The following is a 25,448-nucleotide window of genomic DNA, read 5'->3' on the forward strand; positions in this document are numbered from 1 at the left end:
TGGTTACGCCCTGCGTGCACCACTTCACATAGCGTAACATACCAGAAGAGGTAGAAACCTGCTACGTTGAATCTCTGCCCCTCCCCCCCCCCCACCCAGGGACTCACATTTCAAAATTAAAATGATGTGGGAGTGATGTCAGTGGTAGCACTTTCATCTCTGAGTCAGAAATATTGTGGGTTCAAGCCTCATTCCAGAGACTTGAGCACATAATCTAGGCTGACACTCCAGTTCAATACTGAAGGAGTGCTGCACTGCTAAAGATGCCGTCTTTCGGATGAGACGATAAATTGAGGCCCTGGAAGACAAAGAGGAAGAGGAAAACTAATAGAGGAATGCCGGGAAGGTCAGGCTCTACCAGAGACGTTCCATGCCCACTCTCATTTACAGGCAGTAGTGCACATACTTCACTTTAAAAGAAAGACTTGCATTTATATAGCATCTTTCACAACCAGATGACGTCTCAAAGCACTTTACAGCCAATGAGGTACTTTTGAAGTATAATTACTGTTGCAATGCAGGGAAACATGGCAGCCGACCTGCGTACAGCAAGGTCCTACGAACAGCAATGCTGACAATGACCAGACAATCCGTCCCAGCGATATTGGCTGAGGGACAAATAATCTATGGAGAGACTCCAGCTCTCAAGGTAAGATGTGACACCAGGCCTGATGTCACAGATAGTGTGAAGGTCTGACTATGGTGCTGGATGTTTCTTTAGAAGCACCCCAATTACAGTATGTGGTGCTTTCAGTGGCACGCCATGAAAGAAGGCATGCCAGGCTGATCATCAGTCAACCATACCTGATGATTTGCCAAGCTGCATTGTGCTCAATTCTGGGTGCCATACTTTAGGAAGGATTTCAAGGCCTTATTGAGGGTGCAGAAGAGATTTACTAGAATGGTGCCAGGGACTTCACTGATGTGGAGAGACTGGAGAAGCTAGGGTTGTTCTCCTTAGAACAGAGAAGATTGAGGGGAGATTTGATAGAGGTGTTCAAGATCATGAACGGTTTTGATAGTAAATAAGGGGAAACTGTTTCCAGTGGCAGAAGGGTTAGTGACCAAAGGACACAGATTTAAGGTGATCAGCAAAAGAGCCAGAGGCGACATGAGGAAACATTTTTTTACGCAGCGAATTGTAATGATCTGGAATGCACTGCCTGAAACGGTAGTGGAAGCAGATTCAATAGTAACTTTCAAAAGTGAATTAGATAAATACTTGAAGGGAAAAAAATTACAGGGCTGTGGGGAAAGAGTAGGGGAATGGGACTAAATGGATAGCTCTTTCAAAGAGCCGGCACAGGCACGATGGTCTGAATGGCCTCCTCCTGAGCTGTACTTACTATGATGATACATAAGAGGGGGGGACTTTAACTCCCGCCTCCCAGGCAGAAATATATCCCCAGCCTTATTCGATGCAAGTGCTGCAAAACTTTGTCAATTGTCTCCAAAGCTGGAGGGTCGATCCAAACTAGATTGAAATACATACAGAGTGATTTTCTCAGTTATGTTTATGAATAGCAGTTAATTTTGAATTTTGCTGACAGTTATTTAAATCCAACAAGCCCTGGCGACTGTTTGACAACCTTGAGTCTACTACACTTTTGATTATTATTGTCCTTCTTACATTTGCCCATGATTGTTGACCACAATGCAGATTGTGTGAGCCCTCTCCCCAGTTACTGTACAATAATAAGGGACTGCCACCACAAATGCGTAAACAAATTAAAAACTGCTTTCAAAGTTACAAAACACGACTGGATGCTACAAATAGGCTAATATTCCACATCACATAGTACTAAAATCCTAAATATTGAATCTCATTTTTAAAAATTAAATAATATTCATTATCACTCCAATTCCACTCCCTATTTTGTTTCAAAATCCTTGGTAAATGCACAAGAGCTCAAATAAAGGCAGTTAAGAAATTCACGCCAGGGAACATCTCAAAAAAGCAGCTGTAACTAGTTTTGAAGAAAATAAACATTCACATCAGGCAAGAGGCAGATGTACTCCAAATATTCCTTTGAGGAAAATAAGTTTATTTAAAGATACTTTTTAAAATACGATTACAACACACAGGAAGCGTCGGCTTATTTAAAAATATTTCTTCCTGGAGTTCTGTACAACTGTCAGTAGGCGGAAGTAAGATATGATTAATTATGAAAACTTTCCGTCGTGCCTTCCAACCTCTGATTGGTTCCGATGGTCTCAAATCCCATCTTCCAACTGATCTGATTTACAATCTCTAATCCCATTGAACAAAAAGATTTTTTTCTTGTTAAACACAAACAAGCTGACGTCTTAAAATTCCCGCGGTTCCGGTGTTTGATTATTTATTGTCAAATTTATCCAGTTTTGTAGAAATGCTTTTGTGGTGAACGAACCCATAGGGTTCCATTTCTGTTGTCACTGACGAATTCAAGAATACTAACAGTATCGAGCAGTATGGAGGGTTTTCAATCCATCAGCTCCTTCTTTCTGACTTTTAAGCAAGTCTCAGGTGTTGTAATTTTTTTTTGGGGGGGGGAAGAGAAGGGAAAAGCATTAACAAATTGTGCCACTTTGACCTGAAAAAATGCTATACTCAAACTTAAATACAAAAGGAAGAAAATGTGCATTTTTATAGAAAATTAGGGACAGATGAAATCTCTACACATCTTTGTCAATCACACTCTGAAAACGCTATCATGGGGATCTTCTTTAAAGATCAAAAAAGTACACAATATAAAGTTAATAAAACAGATCTTTATAAAGCAGATATTTCTGAACTATCAACAATAACCTCAATTTAAAGGCATTAGTTACTACAAAGTTACTATTTTAAAGAAATGGCAATTGACATCACGTATCATACACCCATTCATCCACAAAATCTATTTCCTTCTTAAGGTCAATTAGGGATGGGCAATAAATGCTGGCCTTACCAGCGACGCCCGCATCCCATGAACGAATTTTTAAAAATCTCTTTTTTTGGGATGGAAAGCCCTACGTGTTTCTACTCGCCTGCCATACATTTTCACAGGCTTGCAGGTGTTATTCTCTTTCTTGCTAAAGAAACCTTCCTTATAGTACTGTTGAAGTTAACAGGCTTATAATCTATACTAAGTGGTAAGTTAAGGCACAGCTAGGTCTCGCAATGACTATTAAACCGATTGTTGAAATTTAGTAGTGGTTCTCATCCACCTCCACTTCTTAAATGATAGGGGGAGAAAAACTAATTGCAACTTGGGTGGTTGCTGAGCTGCTGCAGGAATCATGTGACAGTGACCCGGTGCCAACCTCTCTGTCATGGGGAGGCCACGTGCCCAGCAGATGCGTCTGCGATGTTGAAATTGCGGTTCAGCCGCACGGATGTCCTCGTGGCGTGCCGGGGACGCGGCCATCGCCATCCGGGCGTTGAAATCGGCGCTCGGCCCTGACTCCACTCGGGATGTGGAGGCGGCTCAGGCGTGCGGAGCCATCCCGTCCGACCTGACCCCCGTTCGGACGGAGTTCCTCCTCGGCGCCAAACCCCGGAACCTCCCTCGGGGGGCCGCGCCTCACAACTTGAGCCGTCTCTCGGAAATTCCCTCCGTGCCGTTTCACACCGCGCGAAGGGATTTCCTGTACGGGCTGCTCCTTCACACCATCCACTTCCTCGCCCTCGTCTCTCGGCCGGACACGCCCTGGCGTGCCATCCTGCCGTCCGGCGGAGACGGGGGTCCCCAGTGGGAGGCTCTCTATACAGGGGTCCTCCCGTGTTACTTTGGGGATCTGGGGTGGAGGGTGGCGCACGGAGCAGTCGCGTGCAACCGGCGGTTACGCCATTTCACGGACACCCAGGCCGCTTGTGATTTCTGCGGCCTGGAGGAGTCCGTGTTCCATCTGTACACTGGGTGTGCGAGACTGCAGCCCCTGTTCCATTATTTGAAGGGGCTGCTCCTCAAGTTCTGGCTGCACTTCAGTCCCACGCTCCTGATCTTTGGCCGCCCGGTGAGGAGGGGGGCGGGCAGGTCGGTGGACGTTCTCGTGGGCCTGCTCCTGGGCCTGTCCAAGGTGGCCATCCACAGGTCTAGGATGATCGTGGTCCGTGGGGGCGGTCGCTCGGCCTGTCTGCCTCTCTTCCGCGGAATGCTCCGCGCCCGGGTGGCCCTGGAGATGGAGCACGCGGTGTCTGCCGGTACGCTTGAGGCTTTCCGCGACCGGTGGGCACCGCAGGGGCTGGAGTGCATCCTGGACGAGGATAATAAAATTTTAATTTGAACACTTGGTTTTGGTCTGTTTGGTTTTAGTATTTAAGCACACCCCACACCCCCTTATAAAAGGGGGGCCTAATAAAAAAAAATCTGATAACATCTCTGTTGGGTTGTAAAAAAATATTAAAAAAAATCATGTGACAGTGCAGTCCAATGAGCGCTGGCTGCTGAGCCGAGAATGGTCTGTACTGTTTGCCTATTGCTGTGTGACAGTTCGCGGTTGTCGCTAAGTTACAGTAGCCGACCGCGTTCGGATCCCGGTCAACGCTCCAAACTTGCCTGCAGGAGCGGCAACACTCAGACTTCAATAAACATATTCTGCCAGGTACGTGGACATTGTAGTTTTAAATACGTGGTTCGATGTTTTATTAAAAGTCCACGTTCTGAGCACTCAGAGAGGGGGAAAAAAAGTGACGGCATTTAAACTCGTGTAGGGAAATCAACCTGGAAATATACTTCCATTGTGCAACAAATGAGATCGACTTGTTGCTAAACACAGCCGGCCGTAGCTCCCGAGGGAGGACTGTTTGAAACTCACACTAAACTTGAGTCTGGATTCTAAAACTCGGCAAACGCTAAGTTTATAAGTCGAAAATAATGATCTGTGGTATTTCAGAAACTCTGTCTTGACGTGCTACTTTTTATTGTAACCGATGAAAATTAAAACTATTGAACTTTCTGTTGATCCTTTTTCTTTTTTTTTGCTTTGATAATTATTGGGACATACTATGGCCTTGTATTCCAGGCCCATGGCTTTAGTGTGTTCAGTACCTGCCTAAATTATGTTGTCACTTTTGTGTTGATGGACACCCTAATCACTTTGCCTTAGTGCAAAAATGGCAGTGTAACTGCACTTTTAATATAATTAATACACCAGATCCAAGCAGCCTGTATTCTACAGCAGTTAAACTGACCATCCAATTGGCATTTGTCATATGGTTCTGTCTCACCTTATTTGCTTAGTTAACAATGCTTGGCTCTCTCCTTTTCATTCACATCAGCAAAAACTGTCATTTTTCTAAATGGTGAAACAATGAACAAGGGAGGGAGGGAGGTGAGGGTGGGGCAGAGAGGAATTAGAATAACCTTGAATAATTAGAATGGTGCAGAATAGCATACCTAAGAATATGTTGTCAGCCTGTAGTGATAAGTGGGAGCTTTGCTGTTGTAGTTTATAATGCAGAAGGCTAAACATTCTCGTGTGGAGCATAAACACCGGTATTGACCAGTTGGGCCGAAAAGCCTGTTTCAGTCATGAAAATTCTATATAATTCTACAATTTTTGATTGTCCTGAATTGAAGTTAAATATGACAGTTATTCAGGGTTATTGAGTGAAAAGAAAGTTAATTTTTGTAAAATAAATATACCTTGAATATCTGCTTATGTGGAAGATTTTAAATATAAGTAGTGGGTAGAATAACTGCTGTATGTAGCATATCGTTGAAAAAAGGTGGTATCTGTCCTGCAAATAAAAATGTCTTCATCTTTCTTAATGCAGAAAGTATTTAAATATTGATGAGCTCTCTTGGAACTTTTTACTGACCCAATGCATACAAAGCAAATTAATACATTTTTGTTTTTGTATGTTTATGGTTTTGTAGTATTGTCCCATTGTATTCTATTTAAATACTTTTTGCTTAGCATTTTATTTTACAGAAATAAAGAAAGGAAAATAAGCAGATAACCAGAAAAGGAAATTGTTGCATATCGGAGAATATTACACATTTACAGATATTGTCGGATAGCTCTCATCAATACAATGTCCTGCTGTTAAGAGCCAAGAGGGGAATTTTAACCCCCAAGAACGGGTGGGTTGGGGGTCGGTGGGAGGTGAAAATCGCTGTTTTTTTTGATCCCGGCTCCAACGTGCCCACTTCCGGGTTTAATGTGGGTGTGTTTCGATGCGTGCGCGCAACGTACTAGCTGAAGTCGCGTCCCCAATGAGTGCGGGTGGGCGGGTTGTTAGCGGGGCAATTAATGCAGTTAGTAGACGTCAAGTCGCTTTTTAAAAATTGAATGTCACCCAACTTCAACTTTAACGTCACCGGCATGGATTTCCCAGAGATTCTGAATCTCGCCGGTGAGATTGAGCCGCAGTTCATGTGGGTATTTCAACTTTTAATTGTTCCATTTAAATAAAAGGTCAGTTATTGCAGCTGGTGTCTCCGTTCCCCCTGGCAAACATTTGGCAGAGTGTTCTTGTGTTGAGATAGCTTTTGCAAAACTTTGGAGCCTTTCAAACTGACAAGATCAGAATGGGTGGTTTGTATCTGAGAGGGACATCAGAGGAGGAAGAAAATGACCATCCACGGCAGCCACGTCGTCCTGTGTTGGGATCTGCAGGTGCACAAAAGTGAGGTGCACAACAAAGATCTGGAGAACAGCGGAGAGAGGAACAACAGTGTGCAGGGTGCAATCAATGGCACACATGCGGCAATCCGAGGACCACATGAGCCAGGAGTTTTCATCAACCAAACGGGGTTTCACTCGATCAGTGCACAGCTGCTGTACAACCACAAGAAGAGATTTATGCAGGAGTGCGCCAGCTGTCATGATGCGTTTATATTGCGCCAATCCAACATTCCAGATTTCTTCCAAACAGGAGACTGACTTAAGGGCTGGCTCGTTGGAGATAAGGGATACCCCTTTCAAACTTCGCTCATGACATCTTTGAGGAACCCCACCAATGAATTGCAGGGGCGCTACAAGCAGAGCCACATGACAACCAGGTGTGTCATTGAGCATGCGATCGGCATCATTGAAGGTACGCTTCAGGTGTCTTGATAGGTCTGGAGGAGCCCTTCAGTACTCGCCAACAAGCGTGTCCAGAAACATCATGGTGTGCTGCGTCCTGCACAATATAATGCAGCAGAGAGGTTTCGAGGTGGAGGAGGATGAAGACACTCATCAATCCACCTCTGATGGCGGCAACATTGAAGAAGATAGGGCACCCATCGCCAGACAGCCACGCACGTTGCGGCCAGGGATGCCCTCATCTCTCACAGGTTCTCTTAGTCAGAGTGGGGAAAAAAGAGACATTGACATAATCAATCCTGCTCACATCACCATTACCATCAACACCCCCCACCCCCACCCCTTTGCACAAAACAATCCTTCAACCGCGCATACACCCATTGCACATCCACCCAATGGTTCGCGTCATGTATTGGCATTCATCATGAAGCAAATGAAAGGACGACTTCACCCTCAGGATGCAATAATGGGAAAAATGTGGAAGTGGTGATAATTAATACATTTTATGTGCCAATATTAAAAAAGGGAAACTTTACAACGTGACACTTCTTCAAACACCCATGTGCGTACCCTTGGTGAGCTACAATTTCGTGACCTTGTGCTACCTACCGCTTCTAAGTGGTTCATCCACGTTGGCTTCAACAGAGGTTGAGGCAGTCTTTTGGCCTGCGACCTCTGGGTTTTGAGGCCCACGAGGGGGTGCGGCAACGGGTGAGACGTGGGAGTAGTTAGAGTGGAGTTCACACTCCCATGTCCCCTGTCGCCATTATCCCTGTCCTGGGCCAGTGCAACATCATTCCTACCACTCTGCTGGAATTAGCTTGGTGCAGATCAGTGATGCGTTGTAAGGCCACGTATAAGGTATCTGCCATCCTGATTAAGGTGGCAGACATGCTGGCTTCCAAAGTCTGCATGGCTGAGGTCATGGCCTGCATAGATTCATTTGAGAGCCGTGCTTGAAGCTCCATGGAGGCTGCCACTCTCCATGGCAGACATTTAACGCAATTACCTGGGACAACAATCCACTAGTGTTGGCACTGGACTCCTCCATCCTCTCCGCTATTGTGGAGAGTGCATGGCATGTTTTCCAGTACCTTGCAAAGTTGCAGCTGTATCTCTAAATCATTCTCATTCTCAACGATGGCCCCTGAGATTCAGCATCTGTGTCCAGCTGAGCAGAGCTTGGAGAGGAGTGCGCCCTCCAACACAGACTCTCTACAGCTGCCCCTGCCACTGGTGTCTGCTCGTGCTCACTTGTGAGTTGTGAATCACCAGGTGAAAACCCAACTAACTGTGTACAAGGACCCACCGAAGTGCCAGTATCTATGCTGGTGCATGGCTGTGTGTCCTGTGATGGTGCACCCTCAGAAGGAATGAGGTCCTCTGAGGAATCATGGCATGCATCTCTGCACATTCTTGTACGTGTGAAGGCCTTGGAAGACAAAAGAAAGCGATATGAATTAGTTGTGGCAATGTATCAATCTTGCCAATCACCATACTCTGGTTTCTCATAGTTCAGTCATTGATGAAATAAAGTCACCATGTGTGTGAAAGATGTTTAAGTTCTGTCACCTGCATCTGCAGGTTCCTAGTCTCTCCATCTCTGATGGAGGGGGATACAGATGTGCCACTTATCTCCATGGCATCCTCCTCTGCTTCTGTCAGCTGGACTATTTGTGGAGGGCCACCTCCTGTACTCGCCCTCTCCCTTGCGTTTTGTGCTGTCTTCTACAAGGGGGAAAAAGAACAGACCTGTGAGTGACTGACTGAAGGTGGCGTATTCACCAGATGGATGCAGTGCATCGGGTGAGGCTGACTATGAAACAGGTGGATCACATTACATAAGGATTGGGGTGAGTGGCAGCAATGGATGGATACATGAGGTGAGGAAGTACATAGAAAGTTAAAGATGGGTGCTGCTGAAACTTATGTGAGTGTGAGGAGTGCTGTGATGGAGTACGCTTGGCAAGACAGAGCGAGCTGGGGTGCTGGATGCTACAGGAGGTAGGTGAATCAGTAACTGTACTCGCTTTTCCTGACCTGATTTGGTCATTAAAGCACTTCCAGCACTGCAGCCAAGACCGGAGCACCATGCTCCTGCTGCTCATCTCCTCAGCTACCTCCAGCCATGCCTGCTTGATGGCAGAACCAGGTTTCTTCCTCCCATTGCTGGGGTAAATTATTTTCCTCCTGGTCCTCACTGTGCCCAGCAGTAATTCAAGGGAACCATTGGTGAACCTGGGTGCTGGCCTTGCTCTTTTGAATCCATTGCTTCATTTCCTCCTTTCTACTCCAAAGTCCATTTTTGCATTGGCCCTTTAATAGTGGATTTCGGATCTCCTCATGCGGGTGCCCGGTACGCCCACTGCGCAGCTCGGAGACCCAAAACCTGCAAGCAAAAATCATTGGCTTCAATTGAGTTGCACTCACTTCACTTCCAGGTTTCACGCATGGAAATCTCTTTCTTCCTCCCTCCCCCCCCCCCCCCAGCTCCATGTAAAAATCATGCCTGAGGAACGTGAAAGGCTAAAAGAGTGTGGAGATTGGCTTCAGTGGGTGATTGGGACATTAGTGCAGAAATTTTAATTTACATATTTTACTTATTCTGAGTTTAAATTTAACTTATTTTTGCTGCTCAATAGTAGAACTGTTTAATTAATTGATCATGTGCTTAGCTGTGTATTTTCCTGTGGCGGTTGGGCTATTGTGTAAGTATAAATTTGAGAGAGATCAATCTTGAATCGCAAGAGGCTATTAGGTATGCGGAAGGCCAGAGGAGTGTGGAGTTTAGCCTCAGAGGGAGTTCTGCATTCAGGTGAAGTTGGACAGGAGTTTATTTTTCTATAATTAATACTTGCCTGATGTGAGTGAGTGGAATTTGATCCTTGCAAGGGTTTGGTGCTGGTGGAAGTTCAGGTTAAAGCTATCTATATTTCTAAGATAGACACAGGTAGGCAAGGTAGACAATCATCCATGATGTGTGTGGAGTGTAATATGTGGGCCATCGTGGATTCTCAGGGACTCAAGTGCAGGGAATCTCTGAATCACTAACTGTCCAATGGATATATAGGGGGTTATATTGGATAACCGAGGAAAACGGGTGCTGGGTCGCAGTGCGGGATTAACCCGGGCCCGGTAGTTGCGATGCAGGCAGAATATAACATTCGTACTGCCTGATGATTTGAACGATTTCTGCGTGCAGCCGGCGCTACGTGCGCTGTTGGATGGCTGCACACACCAGCAGGTGGCCCCATTATCGGGAGTGGCTACCTCTAGTTAAAGGCAGCCTGCATCTCTTAAAGGAGAGGTGCACTGTGGCTGCAGGAAATCCTTTGGCAAGTGCTGGAAGATATTGAAGAATGGCTGTGCCTGGGAGAGAGCAGCACCAAGGTTCTCGGACGGTGCACTAGGGGCCTTGGTGGTAGAGATGGAGAGCCATCCTATACCTACGGGGAGGGGGGGAAGAAGGAGGAGGCCCTCCAGACATATGCTGAAGAGGCAGTGGGAGGTTGTGGCGGATGAGGTAAATGAGGAGCATTGCACCGCGCACATGGATGCAGTGGAGGAAGAAGTTGAATGATTTGACACAAGTGGTCAAGGTGAGTGAGTTCAACTGTCATGTCATATCCTACCAACTGCATCACTAGCCTTATCCACTGCTCCACCCACTACACCCTCCCCTCCCCTCCCCCATCACCCACCTATCAACAAACTCTTTCAATCAGTATGCAACCCTGCGAACCAGATGCTGTATCTCACCCTCACACATTACCACTCTTGCAACCTGCACACCCATAACTTACAGGTCACACACACTGGCAGCTATTCAACCATGACAGCCACATCACTCAAACATCTTGCAGGACACTTAATGACACACTTCCCTCTTTCTTGCAGGAGAATGTGACATATAACACTAGGCAGCAGGAAAAAACTGGGGGAAGACAGGCATGCCATGGAGGTGACAGTGCTGTACACCATTGGACGGTCCGTTGCTGTGGCCATGGCCACTGGCAGTGCTAGAGGTATCGATGATGAGGGTCTCCGCATACCTAATCCTCCTTCTCACTTCCCACTTCTCCCCCAGCCCACATTCTTTTCTGATGTGGAGATGCCGGTGATGGACTGGGGTGGACAAATGTAAGGAATCTTACAACACCAGGTTATAGTCCAACAGTTTTATTTGAAAATCACAAGCTTTCGGAGGCTTCCTCCTTCGTCAGGTGAGTGTGGGATTCTATGAAAGGGTACCGCATATATAGTCAGAGAACAATGCCTGGTGATTACAGATAATCTGCACACTCCTCCATTGAAGGTCAGCAGCCTTCCACCATCATGCTCCAGCCACTGGGATGCACCTCATAGGAGCACTTAGAAAGGTAAAGGCACACGAATGACAGCACCAAGGGAATGCACAAAGGTGAGTAGTCTCAGTTTGTTTGATGTGGAGATGCCGGTGATGGACTGGGGTTGACAATTGTAAACAATTTTACAACACCAAGTTATAGTCCAGCAATTTTATTTTAAATTCACAAGCTATCGGAGATTTGCCTGAGGAAGGAGAAAATCTCCGAAAGCTTGTGAATTTAAAATAAAATTGCTGGACTATAATTCAGTTTGTTTGAACTGACAAGTGCCAGGCAATAACCATCTCCAACAAGAGAGAGTCTAACCACCTCCCTTTGACATTCAACGGCATTACAATCACTGAATCCCCCACCATCGACATCCTGGGGGTCACCATTGACCAGAAACTTAACTGGACCAGCCACATAAATACTGTGGCTACAAGAGCAGGTCAGAGGCTGGGTATTCTGCAGCGAGTGACTCACCTCCTGACTCCCCAAAGCCTTTCCACCATCTACAAGGCACAAGTCAGAAGTGTGATGGAATACTCTCCACTTGCCTGGATGAGTGCAGCTCCAACAACACTCAAGAAGCTCAACACCATCCAGGACAAAGCAGCCCGCTTGTTTGGCACCCCATCCACCACCCTAAACATTCACTCCCTTCACCACCGGTGCACCGTGGCTGCAGTGTGTACCATCTACAGGATGCACTGCAGCAACTCGCCAAGGCTTCTTCGACAACACCTCCCAAACCTGCGACCTCTACCACCTAGAAGGACAAGGGCAGCAGGCACATGGGAACAACACCGCTTGCACGTTCCCCTCCAAGCCACACACCATCCCGACTTGGAAATATATTGTCGTTCCTTCATTGTCGCTGAATCAAAATCCTGGAACTCCCTACTTAACAGCACTGTGGGAGAACCTTCACCACAAGGATTGCAGCGGTTTAAGAAGGCGGCTCACCACCACCTTCTCAAGGGCAATTAGGGATGGGCAATAAATGCTGGCCTTGCCAGTGATGCCCACATCCCATGAATGAATGGAAAAAAAAGAATAATTTCATGTGTAAGTCTATAAATGTGATTATGAATTTTTATTTGGTGTTGGTTTTCATTTCTGCGATGAACTGAGGGAGGAAGCAATGTGTAATCATAAGGAGGATATTTTGACGATGATGTGAGAGAGGAAAGGTAAGGAGTCTGGGACTGTTGGTGAATGGGAAGGTGTCATTGAGGTTACTGGTATCGCTCATTAATCATCTGATAAAGCAGAGTCCTGACAGACAGAGTCTGACTACTTTGTCACCTCCCTGCTTCCTCCTCTTCCTCCTCTGGCAGCTTGTCCTCCTCTGCGTGGCCTCTCTGCATGTTCCCAGTCATGTTCAATTCCCAGAGGAAGCCCTAGCAGGCCATCTATATCTGGAAGCAGCCTTTGTCAGCACACTATTTCAAATGCCACTAACAGTGCCTCAAAACCAGCCAGACCACTCTCTTTAGAATATTGCAACTTTCTCCAAGTCTAGGAAACTTCCAAAAACACATACAATTGCACCAGCAGCCAGAATAACTAATCCAGTAACTAACCTGTAACTCCTGCATGATCCCTTTAAATAGCGCTGGTGGGAGGGTCCTTCACGCCGTTTAAGTCCTGTGTGAAATTAAGACAGTGCATTGGATGGAGCGTGAAGTTCCAAAATGCCTCCGACTGCTTCAAATCAGTGTTGCATACTGATTTATGTCATAATTTCCCTACTCTACATGCTGCCAGTGTTCATTCAGTGCGCGCACGCAAACGCTTTTACCAAGATGGCGTCCTGTGCGCTTCACAACGGAAGTGTACGCGTGCATCTCGGATACCATTTTCGAGGCTTAGGAGTCCGCATAGCATCTACACAACGGGCGCCTCGCAGCCCAATTTTGCCCCCATTGTTTCTCTATAGATTGACAACTACTTGTAATTTTCTGGCTCTTCCCAAAAGTCAGAAGCTGATAGGACTTGACTGGTTTTCTTTCTCTTTTTTGCTACGTTTTTTTAAAGTGTGATACAGAATTCAGCACATATGATTTCTGAAATGTCTCAGAAGTGTCTCAAAACATATATTCATTCCAGATCATCCATGATCTAATTGAATGGCCTTGAGCTGAATGGCCTACTCCTGTTACTAATGTTCCTATGCATTTTTTACCAATATCAAACACACTGTAGGCTAAACTGATATGAATGCCAATATCACTGATCACTTTCTCTACACAGCCCGATTTCGCCCCCATAATGTTGAACAAATAGTGTATTAAAAATTCTGTGTATGGCATGCACTTCCTGCTCACAAACCTTGATTCCCTGTGTCATTGTTATGAAGCACACTTTTTATCTCAATATCTAAGATTGAAAATCACTATGGGGCAGCAATTGCTCAGATCAATGAACCAACACTCCTTGCCACTCCATAGATTTATACTAATCCACTAACTTTACTTCTTTACTTCTTTACTTCGGGACTTCCTCGAATAGGAAGCGGAGAAGAGCCCAGCGTTAACTCCAGCGAAGCTAGGACCCATGGGAGAAGCGAGAGCAGTACGCTCTCCCCTTGACCAATCAGATTGCAGCATTTTTGACTCACTGCAAAAACTGTTGCTACAGGCTTCCAATCTGAAAAACCAGGAAGTGAAAGTTATAACATTAAAATCATTGTAAAAACGGTAATAGACAATGGAAAAAAAAAGTAAGAAATAATTGAATTAAATAAAAGAAACAGAAGGGAAAAGTAAAAAAAAATAAAAAAATTTTTAATGACCAAAAATGATTAAAATAAGGAGTAATGAGACTCCACTTTTTTAAACGTCAATTTTTACTCATTTGGCAGTCATTAAGACTTACCACGTGGTTAAAACTTAGCTTAGGCCTGGTATTTTTAAGCGTATTATTATAATATTAATTACTTTCCAGCTGGGCAGATGAGCAAGTTTGCCCCGGTTCAATAATTTCACTGATTGCAGCCGATGATATACCTTTAATTCGAAGCTGTCATATCACTGGTGAACCAGTAGGAGCAAGTTCTGGATTGCCACGTTTCACTGCACATTTGCGAACGCTGGAACTTGCTCCTCCATTTTGCCACCAACAATGGTGAGCGCTGTTGAGCTCACCGTTCTTTTCGAAGCAATTTCTGCCCCATTATGTAGACATTTATGATGGGAAAACCCTCTCTAGCACATCAGTCACTGTCACTGGCGATGAAGCAATTGACATCACTCACAATGCTTTTTGCAAAAGAAAATCACCTGCCACTCTCCAAAATAAGGTTTTAAACAAAATTAAAAAATAAAAAAAATACATATTTTACAACATGATTAAATTTACCCACTGAATTGTTTTTGGTGTTCACTGACGTTTTTAGTTGAAGGGCTCAGCCTCTCTCAAAAGCCTGGGCTTTGGATTTTTTTAACCTCTCTCAGTGGTTGGAGAGAGCTTTCAACGACAACTGTGCATTCTGAGCAAGTGCAGTTTGCTGATTTGCACATCATGCAATCTGTGCATCAAGCAGTGAAGGGTGGAAAGATTTGTTCTCATCCTACAATGATTTGAGAGTTACTTTACTTTTTCCAAAAGACTGAAGGAAACTGGAAATTGAACTCTCAAAGATTTATTTGAAGCAAGTCTGTCATTTATTTCAATTTGTTAACAAATGCTGTTTTCTATTATGAACATCTCAGCCAGATAACAATTGTGAACAACAGCACCTGCGATCACACTTTCTTAGTTCGTGGTTAAAAATAAAACAAAGGTTCTCTAGTGTATTCAGTTTAAAAATCTTTCAGCACCATTTTTGAGCTTAAGGAAATTGTTACATTTATGTTAACAAAGTGTAACATTTACACTTAAATGCTTTAAGGGAGGAATATAAAAACAGGATCCAATTGACGGTGAGTAAATTGGTGAAATACCTATGGATGTAAAAAGTGCTGTGAACTGGTAGGGAAGAGCCTGGCAGTGGGAACACGTGGAGAAGGTTGAGTTGGAGCTTGATGGTTCAAAAGGGGCCAACAGCAATTTGGATCTCATTCTCCTGGATTCCCCTCCCCCACAAGGTTGGTTCAACCCTGATTCCTGCCCCCCCCCCCAAAAAAATCCCAGTAGCCCCTAAAACTACCAAACTCTGGCCCAATCAATGCTGCAAAGCCACCCCCCCCCTAATCTGAATGTACCTGAGGACCGTCCTCTCCAGACTCCCCACTTCCAGGAAACCCTCTCGGTCCTCACAAATTATGAGATTACATTCCCAGTACTCTCTGATCCCAGACCTCATGCACCCAGATCCTGAGATCTCCCTTGCCAATGCCCCCAGATACCAGGATACTTCTCTGTAACCCAGATTCCAGGATCTGCCCCAGTATTCTAGCTTTTAGTGATTTGTGTACATGGACACCTAAATCCTTTTGCTGCTCGTAATCTCACTCCGTTAGGAAAATATTCTGATTTGTTGTTCTTGGACCCAAAGTGGATGTCCTTGCACTTCCTAGATTGAACTCCATTTGCCAATGTTTTTCCCACTCACTTAGTTTGTCTATGTCCCTTTGGAATTTCCTGCTCACATCTACACATCTTACTATGCCTCCTAACTTAGTAGCATCTGCAAACTTGGATATATATCTCTCTCGCTTCCTTCATCCAAGTCATTAATATATATGGTGAAAAGCTGAGGTCCCAGTTCAGATCCTTGGGGAACACAACTTGTTACATTCCACCAATCAGAGGATGTTCCCTTTATTCATAGTCTCTGTCTCCTACATCCAAACCAATTATCAATCCATGATTCAAGGTTACCTCCAATATGTGATAGGGATGGAGGGGACAAAGTACCCGAGAAAGGAGAAATGAAAGGTGGCATAACTGGGTGACAGGTAGGCACCCAAGAGGGGTCAAGAGAAGAGAAGGGGGAAAAAAGGGAGATAAAAGTAATGGGCTCAGGTCCAGAGCAGCAGCCAAAATGTACACACAAATGGACACAGAAGGATTTCAGGTTATATAGGCATGGCAAAGATTAGGATTAAGGTTGCCAACTCTGGTTGGAGGCATTCCTAGAGGTTTGATCATGTGACATTCTGACCATGTGATGCCAGATCATGTGACTTTCGATCACATGGCATTCAATCATGTGACTTCCACAAATGTTATTACATTTACTTTATTATGGTTGGGTCCCCTCTAGTTGACTATTTTTGCTTGTGGTTTCGACCAGCAGTTATTATGCGACAAGTTCCAAGAACCAGGAGGCTGGGGAAGAGGGGAAACCAAGGAACCCCCCATTTCAAAGCCCCCCCACTATTTCAGGGACCCCTTATTACAGAAGCACCCCAATTGCCGAGATCCCTCCAGTTGCTGAGACCACCTGATTGCCGACTCTTCAGCCCCCTCCCGTGTGCGCTCCACGAGGTTATGGCTCTCTGCGGCTGATGCTGCAGCCGGGGGTGGGGGGGGCTGCATTGGGGTGGGAAATTTAAATTGCCGAATCTCCCAGGCTGCTGGAGGCAGCACATGGGGGAGAGACCCCTCCCGGTTCCGGGAAACTGACGGTCATTCCAGCAAGGTTGGGAACTCTGATTAGGATAGACACGCCTTGGTTGTAAACAGGATGGGACGGAGGCAATGTGAGAGAGTCCAAAGTTAAAGTCAGAGGTCTTGTGGTGGGATGAAGTTGACTTGTAGACAGGGTGGAGTCAGCTTGGAACATAGATGAACCAATGTCCAGGTTCGGAGACAGTTGTGGGGGGTGCCTGAATTCAGGAGCTTTTTGAGGGGCAGACTATCAGTGGGCCCAGTGCTAGAGGTTATCCTGTGGAAAATGGAGATCCAAGGAAATGTAGAGAGTCGACCATGAGCCAGTTTTGTGTGCTGTAGCAGGATTTGACTGCTTGTTCTGTTGATATTTTAATTCTTGTATCAGATGCTAATTTCATCTCCTCTTCCTGAATGAACACTGTGCTTATTTCAGATAAGATCCAGGAGTGGAGTGACCAATGTATTTGATGAAGATAAGCTTATTTTCTCTCAGCTTACTGTAGGTATTGTCATTTCTCTCCATTGTTTAATTTAAGGCCGTTAGTGGTTGTCTGGTTTAAGGTCCATTTAGTTTTTGGGCTTACTTTATTTGAGTGTTACATGGGTAAGCTGATCTTCTGTTTTTATGTTCATTGTCTCTGTGATTTATTTCTCTCTCCACCCACCTCATCCTTACAGAACAACTAAGTACTGTAACCAACTCATTTCCCCTTCAGGAAAAGTGTTGAATTACAATTTGCGGCAATGGGCCAAATGAATGCTTTTTTTTAAAAGGCCTACTTCCCAGTTTTATTCTCATCTTTCCTGGCATCTGCTTACCCGACCCTTTCTGGCACTACAGGGCCAAACGGCACACTTCATAAGCTTAATGGCCCTACCCCAAAATTGTCCTTTGAACTGCAGAAATAAAATTCTCTAAATGGCTTCCCCCACAACTTTGGAGATGTCCCTTGTCAGCTGTGGCTCAATTGATAGTATTCTCGCCTCTGAGTCAGAAAGTTGTGGGGTGAGGCCCCGCTCCAGAGATCTGAGCACAAAATCTAGGCTGACACTCCAGTGCAGTATTGAGGGAGTGCTGTACTGTTGGAAGTGCCATCTTTCAGATGAGATGTTAAACTGAAATGGGTAATAAGGGGTGGTGCTGTAAAGTGGAAGCAGAAGGAGAGGCAATGGGAACAAGGTGGTTTGGCAAAAGAAGAGGAAGAGCATGCACAGCTTGGAATTTGAATGGACTCCTCAAATCCTACAAACCACATATTCCCTAGCTGTTAATTGTCCAATTAGTTTAAAAACTGATTGGAAATAATTTTCAAGCCTAAAGACTAAAAATAAACAATGTGAATTGTGATCAATTAACTATCTTTGGTAAGTGTTTTAATGAGATTGTAATGATGAGGTTTTGTTCTTCCCCATCTTTGCCTTGCTTTAGCTCAGTGTCTCAACCATAAAACCGGGCCAAGAGCACGAACTCACCACTTGGGAAATCATGGCCACTAATCCATGTCCTGAATCCATGATATCCATGTTGATATTCCACCACAGCCAGTCTAATGCCACTGTGTATTTTTAAAAGCTACCTTGGTTAATTTGAATACTTTATTACCAATAGTGCAAAAATGATTATCCCATTGCATCCTTGGTCATTACATCAAAAACAACATGAACAAATTTGCCTTCCTGTGACTATCCGCCTACAGTGCTGCGATTAGCTTAGATTGGTTTGTCTGAGGAGGCCAGTTACAAAAAGTCTGGTTAGTCATCATTGTTGTGTAATGGTTATGAACAGATTTTTTTTTGAAAATAGAAATGCAGCCTTTTTTTAAGCACTGGTCTAGTGTGTTGAGCTTTATTAGTTCAGTCGTACAAGCCGATCAGAATCTCTTGCTCTTTGGAAAGTTATGATGACCTACTGTGGAGTAGTCATTACTGTGGAGCTGCAGAGAACTGTTTTGCTTGTTGATTATTCTGATGGAATTGATGGGGGAGGAGGAGGGAACGAAAATGTGAATGACAGACACCAAAGGTGATTATTTATTATTAATTTGCAGTTTTAGTTACAGCGAAGATAAGTTGAGTAATTAATGACTTCATTATCATTGTATCAGGCGACTACCAGATGGTAGAATGCGAACTAGATGGACCTTGATCTTTTTATTATCTAGCAATTCCTATGTTCCAAAGTAGATTTACAATTTATGGCTCGATTTTAAAAGTAAAAAACGGATGGGTTAGGGGAGGGTGGGGCATTGAAAATAGCCACCATTTATGACCCGCCTCCAACCTGCCCATTTCCGGTTTTCACGGGGGTGGGACGAGGGGCGGGCGGCCAACCCGCTCCCAGGAGGCGGGTCGGGCCTTATAACCTTTCAAGGAGGCGTCAAGCCTCCATTTTTAACTAAATCCCCATTTCAACCCTGGGGGGCTGGGATTCCCGGGCCTTCTGTTTTACGCCTCATGAAAGGAGGCGACAAGGCCTGAGACTGCAGGTAAGTGCCCAGAAAGGCACAGCTTGTGGGCCCGGAGGAGCAAGAGTGCTTCCCCCAGGCCCAACAAGCCTACCTGCGCAGACGCCCCCCTCCCGATTGCGGACCCCCGACCCCGATCCTCCCCCGCCGACCCTGATCCTCCGACCCCCGACCCTCTCCCTCAATGTTCACAGACCCTCGCGATGATCCCCATGACGGACCCCCGATCCCATCCCCCCGACTCGCGCCCTCCGTGCCCAACCATGCCTCTTGCCCACCCTTGCCCCCCATTTCTCCCCTCCCCCCCCCCCCCCCCCATCCCCTACCCAGCTCCTTTTGAAAATTGAGCCTATAATCTTTTCAACCCAGCAGATGCATACATGTACCAAAATTTTAACCTCACAAACAGGTGGGTTGGGAGTGGGTGGGAAGGTAAATATTGTAAAAAAAAAACTAAAACCCGGTCCCAACCCGCCCCGTCTACGATCTCCTACTTCCCCCCCCCCCAACCTACGATCTCCGACTTCCCCCCCCCCCACCTGCGATCTCCGACTCCTCCCCCCCCCACCTGCGATCTCCGACTCCTCCCCCCCCCACCTGCGATCTCCGACTCCTCCCCCCCCCACCTGCGATCTCCGACTCCTCCCCCCCCACCTGCGATCTCTGACTCCTCCCCCCCCACCTGCGATCTCCGACTCCCCCCCCCCCACCTGCGATCTCCGACTCCTCCCCCCCCACCTGCGATCTCCGACTCCTCCCCCCCCACCTGCGATCTCCGACTCCTCCCCCCCCCACCTGCGATCTCCGACTCCTCCCCCCCCACCTGCGATCTCCGACTCCTCTCCCCCCACCACCTGCGATCTCCGACTCCTCCCCCCACCACCTGCGATCTCCGACTCCTCCCCCCCCCACCTGCGATCTCCGACTCCTCCCCCCCCACCTGCGATCTCCGACTCCTCCCCCCCCACCTGCGATCTCCGACTCCCCCACCCCCCACCTGCGATCTCCGACCCCTCCCCCCCCACCTGCGATCTCCGACCCCTCCCCCCCCACCTGCGATCTCCGACCCCTCCCCCCCACCTGCGATCTCCGACCCCTCCCCCCCCCACCTGCAATCTCCGACCCCTCCCCCCCACCTGCGATCTCCGACCCCTCCCCCCCCACCTGCGATCTCCGACCCCTCCCCCCCCACCTGCGATCTCCGACCCCTCCCCCCCACCTGCGATCTCCGACCCCTCCCCCCCCCACCTGCGATCTCCGACCCCTCCCCCCCCCACCTGCGATCTCCGACCCCTCCCCCCCCCACCTGCGATCTCCGACCCCTCCCCCCCCACCTGCGATCTCCGACCCCTCCCCCCCCACCCGCGATCTCCGACCCCTCCCCCCCCCCCCACCTGCGATCTCCGACTCCTCCCCACGACCGACCCCCCTGATCACTGACCCCTCGACTAAGACTTAACTGCTGGCATCCGCTTCCTGGCTCTTTTCCCTGACGGCCAGTATTTCCGGGTTTCCCGTCAGGAATTCCTGCTCCCCGCCCTCTTCCCGGCTCCAGGCTAAAATTTACCTCATAGTTTCCTCATTTAGGTGCTTCCTTGTTCAGCTTAGTATTCTTGTCTCTGAGTTACAAGGTTGAGGGTTCAAGCCCACTCTAGAACTTGAGGAGATAGTCTAGAATGAGGGAGTGTTACATTGCCGATGTCATCACAAGAAAGACGTAGATGAGGAAGGCCAATTGCCTCATCCATCTTAGTTCATCCATCTAGAATAGTGTTGTTCAATACATTAGCCACTAGCCACAGGTGGTTACTTGCATTTTTGATTAGTAAATAAAAAATGATCAATAAACACTGTCATTGGACATGTGATCTCAAAACTCATTCACACAGTGTATGCATGTGTACTTTAACCTTTCTGTGTGTCTGTTGGTAAAATGGTAAGACGAAATGCAGAGCGTGTGAGTATTTTTTGATCTTTGTGTGTGCTTTACTTCCTTGGTACTGCTTATTGGTAGACCAATAGATCTCAGAGAGTAGTGGTACAGGGATTTTTTTTTTATTCGTTCATGGGATGTGGGCGTCACTGGCGAGGCCAGCATTTATTGCCCATCCCTAATTGTCATCGGCCATGAAAGAATGTTACCACTGGGGTCCCACAGGAATCTGTTTTGAGATCTCTTTTGTTTAATATCGTCATAAATGGGACCGAGTGTAATGTATCCAAGTTTACTGACGATACAAAGCTAGGTGGGAAAGTAAGCTGTGAGGAGGACACAAAGAGGCTGCAAAGGGATACAGACAGGTTAAGTGAGTGGGCAAGAAGGTGGCAGATGGAGTATAATGTGTGGAAATGTGAGGTTATTCACTTTGGTAGGAAGAATAGAAAAACAGAATATTTTATAAATGGTGAGAAACTATTAAATGTTGGTGTTCAGAGAGACTTGGTGTCCTCATACAAGAAACACAAAGTTAGTATGCAGGTACAACAAGCAATTAGGAAAGCAAATGGCATGTTGGCCTTTATTGCAAGGGGTTGGAGTACAAGAGTAAGGAAGTCTTACTACAGTTGTACAGGGCATTGGAGAGACCTCTGCGTACAGTTTTGGTCTCCTTATCTAAGGAAGGATACACTTGCCTTAGAAGCGGTGCAACGAAGGTTCACTAGATTAATCCCTGGGATGAGAGGGTTGTCCTATGAGGAGAGGTTGAGTAGAATGGGCCTATACTCTCGAGTTCAGAAGAATGAGAGGTGATCTCATTGAAACACATAAGATTCTGAGGGGGCTTGATGGTAGATACTGAGAGATTGTTTCCCCTAGCTAGAGAGTCCAGAACTAGGGGGCATAATCGCAGGATATGGGGTCGGCCATTCAAGACTGAGGTGAGGAGGAATTTCTTCACGCAGAGGGTTGTGAATCTTTGGAATTCTCTACCCCAGAGGGCTGTGGATGCTGAGTCATTGAATATATTCAAGGCTGAGATAGATAGATAGATTTTTGGACTCTAGGGGAATCAAGGGGATCGGGCGGGAAAGTGGAGTTGAAGTCAAAGATCAGCCATGAGCAGGAGCAGGCTCGAGGGCCATGTGGCCTACTCCTGCTCCTATTTCTTATGTTCTTAAATGATCTAGAACTAGGAGCCACAAGCACAATGGCTAAATTTGCAAATGATACAAAGCTAAAGAAGGTGGTAGACAGCAAAGCTGAATAAGATAAGCTACAGGAGGATTTGAATATAGTTGGGAATTGGGCAGACAGGTGGCAGATGAATTTCAATGTAGAGAAATACAAAGTGCTTCACAGGGGGACAAAAAATCCAAGAAGGGACTATTACTTGAATGGAAAGAAAATAATATGCATGGAAAATAAAAGAGATCTGGGGGTCCTGATTGACAATGAATTGAAGCTAACACAACAATGCTCAGTGGCAGTGAGTAAAACAAATCAGATGTTGAGATGTATTAAAAGGTAAATATTGAGCCGAAATAGTGAGGTAATCCTGCTGCTTTATAAATCATTGGTGCGACCGCACTTAGAATACAGTGTACGGTTCTGGTCACCACAATACAAAATGGATATTGCAGCTATTGAAAGGATACAGAAGAGAGCAACCAGAACCATTTTGGGGATGGAAGGACTGGATTGTGAGGAGTGAATATAGAAATTGGGCATGTTCTCATTGGAAAAGAGATGGATGAGAGGTGATTTGATTGCTGTTTTTAGGATTCCAAAGGGACTACGTAATGTAGACCATGTCAAGCTGTTTAACTTTGTCTGTTATAGACTAATTGACAGAGATTGATTGCTCCATTATCGTTGTATCATGCGACTACCAGGATAGAAGAAGGCGAACTAGATGGGCCTCGGTCTTCTTTCATCTAGCAATTCCTGTATTCCTCTGAGGAAGTCTGAAGTACTGTTCGCAACTGCTGGACAAAAACCTAGAAGCTGCACTTAGATGTGCTGTTTCTGATAAATATTTGGTAGAATTCCAAACGTTAGTGAAAGAGAACGACTGCAAAGCTTCACACTGAATGGAAATAGATTTTTGTTATGTAAATATATACATGTGAAGTACATTTACATACATTCGCACAATACATGTAAGGCATTTTCTACTGAATTAGTGCATATGGCTAAAATGATGTCGCTATAGCCATACTTGTGGCTAGACCTGTGATTTCTACTGGGCAACACTGATCTGGAAAGATCCTAAAGTCTTGCCATTGTGACATCCAATTGTTAAACCAGGGTTTTCTCCTCTAGTTTACCCAGAAGTGCATGCCATGTTTTGATCATTTTGTACGTGAAGAGCTTCCAAACATCAGTCCTGACCTTACCTTTTACTCATCCTTTGGATGAAATGTTAAACCAAGGTCCTGTCTGTATGGATGATTCAAGTAAATCCTATGATATTATTTGAAGAATATAATTCTCCCTCAGCCATCATCACCAAAGCAGATTAACTGTTCATTCCTCTCATTGTTGCGGTATGATCTTGCTATGTGGAAAATGGCTCCTGTACTTCCCAGCATAATTCACGGCATTTCAAAGCAATTCATTTTTAACTGTTTTGAGATGTTTCTGAATACAAGTCTGCCTATCTGTTTTTCTCCTGCTCTCAGACTTTCTCCAGGTAGGATGCAGTGAGCTGCAGACTTATCCATGACTGTTATCAATGGTACACTGATAAGCTGACAAGAGGTTTGTTTCTGTGGGATAAAATTGGAATGCATCAGTGGCCTACAATGCACTGGATAGCAGCCGAGCTGAAAATTAGTAAATTTTATTCAGTAAGGGTAGGCGAGTGGGTGGTTGTAGTTAGGGGAGTTTATATGCAGGTTGAAATTGAATGATGATAGGAGGGGATTGCAGCTAGAGAAGAGGGGGAAATGAGAACTTGGGTGAATATTAAATCACTGAGGATAAGGAGTCACTTGATGCAAAGACTAAGGAGGAGATTTCAGGAAAGAAATCATGGGTTTGGGGATAGACAATAAAGACTTTAAAGGAGGGGTGAAAGGCAATGACGTGTCACAGGAAGAGGACGAGGAAAAGTAACCAAAGGAGTGAGACAGAGATAGGATCTGGCATTAACAGTTATGCTGTTTCGGTTTGGGTGGGTGGACATGAATGTGTAGTGGAGTGGCTTTGGTGAAGAGACTGCGGTTGTAGGTAGGCCTAGCAGGTCGATAGTCTCCTACAGGATCAGCTTGTCGATGAGGTGGATGTTTTTTGTACGGGAGCGAACATTCTGGAGGATAGACAAGTGCCAGGCAATGACCATCTCCAACAAGAGAGAGTCTAACCACCTTCCCTTGACATTACCATCGCCGAATCCCTCACCATCAACATCGAGGGGGTCACCATTGACCAGAAACTGAACTGGACCAGCCACATAAATACTGTGACTACAAGAACAGGTCAGAGGCTGGGTATCCTGCAGCGAGTGACTCACCTCCTGACTCCCCAAAGCCTTTCCACCATCTACAAGGCACAAGTCAGGAGTGTGATGGAATACTCTCCACTTGCCTGGATGAGTGCTGCTCCAACAACACTCAAGAAGCTCGGCACGATCCAAGACAAAGCAGCCCGCTTGATTGGCACCCCATCCACCACCCTAAACATTCACTCCCTTCACCACCAGCACACCGTGGCTGCAGTGTGTACCATCTACGGGATGCACTGCAGCAACTCGCCAAGGCTTCTTCGACAGCACCTCCCAAACCTGCGACCTCTACCACCTAGAAGGACAAGGGCAGCAGGCACATGGGAAAAACACCACCTGCACGTTCCCCTCCAAATCACACACCATCCTGACTCGGAAATATATCACTGTTCCTTCATCGTCGCTGAGTCAAAATCCTGGAACTCCCTGCCTAACAGCACTGTGGGAGAACCTTCACCACACGGACTGCAGCAGTTCAAGAAGGCGGCTCATCACCACCTCCAGGGCAATTAGGGATGGGTAATAAATGCTGGCCTTGCCAGCGACGCCCACATCCCAGGAACGAATTTTAAAAAAACACGGAGAAAGCCTGTTTTTGGAGATTCTCTGTTGTGTTGAGGGGAGCGAGA

At 46.0% G+C, this 25,448-nt stretch overlaps 1 protein-coding gene and 1 long non-coding RNA gene across 4 annotated transcripts in view; one reads left to right on the forward strand and one right to left on the reverse strand.

Moving 5' to 3' along the window:
- Nucleotides 1-363: 363 nt before the first annotated feature.
- The window catches only part of LOC137322832 (probable tRNA methyltransferase 9B), a 59,708-nt gene continuing 34,623 nt past the window's right edge, over nucleotides 364-25,448 (forward strand). For 2 of the 3 annotated variants that reach the window (XM_067985945.1, XM_067985947.1), the window contains exon 1: nucleotides 4,430-4,566. The gene's annotated coding sequence lies outside the window, so the exon portion shown is untranslated. Of the gene's footprint in view, nucleotides 650-4,429; nucleotides 4,567-25,448 lie in introns of those variants that run through there. The other variant, XM_067985946.1, reaches the window with a different exon arrangement.
- Nucleotides 5,840-13,896, reverse strand: LOC137322475 (uncharacterized). Its single transcript, XR_010963135.1, has 3 exons — nucleotides 13,819-13,896; nucleotides 12,932-12,995; nucleotides 5,840-7,252 (listed from the first exon to the last, which is right to left on the reverse strand). It is a non-coding gene; the product is annotated as an uncharacterized lncRNA (long non-coding RNA).

Source organism: Heptranchias perlo, chromosome 6, assembly GCF_035084215.1.
Source record: "Heptranchias perlo isolate sHepPer1 chromosome 6, sHepPer1.hap1, whole genome shotgun sequence".
Classification (NCBI taxonomy): domain Eukaryota; kingdom Metazoa; phylum Chordata; class Chondrichthyes; order Hexanchiformes; family Hexanchidae; genus Heptranchias; species Heptranchias perlo.